Source organism: Formica exsecta, unplaced genomic scaffold (assembly GCF_003651465.1).
Source record: "Formica exsecta isolate Colony F162 unplaced genomic scaffold, ASM365146v1 scaffold394, whole genome shotgun sequence".
NCBI lineage: Eukaryota > Metazoa > Arthropoda > Insecta > Hymenoptera > Formicidae > Formica > Formica exsecta.
Window position 1 is genome coordinate 578,654 of NW_021851177.1, and position 993 is coordinate 579,646.

General features: G+C 49.0%; 1 protein-coding gene across 1 annotated transcript in view; it reads right to left on the reverse strand.

Annotated features, from left to right (window-relative positions):
* LOC115239753 (chaoptin-like) overlaps positions 1-513 on the reverse strand; it is an 81,000-nt gene extending 80,487 nt beyond the window's left edge. Inside the window, exon 1 of the mRNA XM_029814456.1 lies at positions 355-513. The gene's annotated coding sequence lies outside the window, so the exon portion shown is untranslated. The remainder of the gene's footprint in view (positions 1-354) is intronic.
* Between the last annotated feature and the right edge of the window lie 480 nt (positions 514-993).

Sequence of the window (993 nt, forward strand, 5' to 3'; positions counted from 1 at the left end):
TATATATATACATATATTCCTTCCTTTCCAGTTTTTCAAGAATTTCTAGAATACAAATATGCAAACATATATATATATATTGAAACATACACGGAGAATTTTCCTTCTTGACAGAAAAAATAAATGTCCAAATGAATAATTGAAATAAAATCGTGACATGTCTGTTTCTCTCTTTCTCCCTCTTTTCTCCCTCGTCCATCGACTTTAATTTCGCGCCAGCAGAAGTAGCCGCCGTTCAGTTCAGCCGCGAAAATTCCGCTGTTGCTTTGTTATTCTCGCGCTCGATATAATGAGAAACCCCATCGTTACCGATCACCCCTTCACTCTGCGGATAATTCTCATTCAAGAACTCACACAGAAATTTATTCCGCATTCCGACGAGGCGCACTGCGAGTCGTGGCGAGTCGGAGCAAATGCAAGCGACCGCCGGATATCGTACACACGTCGCGCAATATACACGCACGCACGCACGAGGATCGCCCTGTGACACCGATGCCACGCGCGGCATACGTTTATTTCCGTCTACGGAAACGTGACACCCGCTGTACACTCGGGAGCTGTAAACCCGTCGCTCTTATTCAAGAGTCGCCGGCGGACTGCGAGCTCACACCATGTCGAGATATGGGAGTGGTGGAAGCGTGGGAGGCGCGGGACCGAGAGGGATGTAGTACTGCGTTCGACGGGTGGGAGAGAGAGTCGACCCTGAGTACAGGGGATGGAGAGAGCGAGAGCAAGATGCAAGATGAGGAAGAGAGAAAGAAAGAGAGGGAGAGTGCGACGATGCGAGAGAACGGAGATGGATGCAGTTAGAGAGAAGGTGGACCAGACGGAGAAAGAGCGAAAGCATCGCGTTCGGGAATGTGAAAAAGAGAGGGCACGAGAAACGACAAACGAAGAAAGAGCTATCGGCGGGCAAAGGGCGACGAAGAAACGCGGATGCCCAAAGTACCTGGGAGAGGAGGAAAAAAAAAGGACGGAAGTAGGAACAAGAAA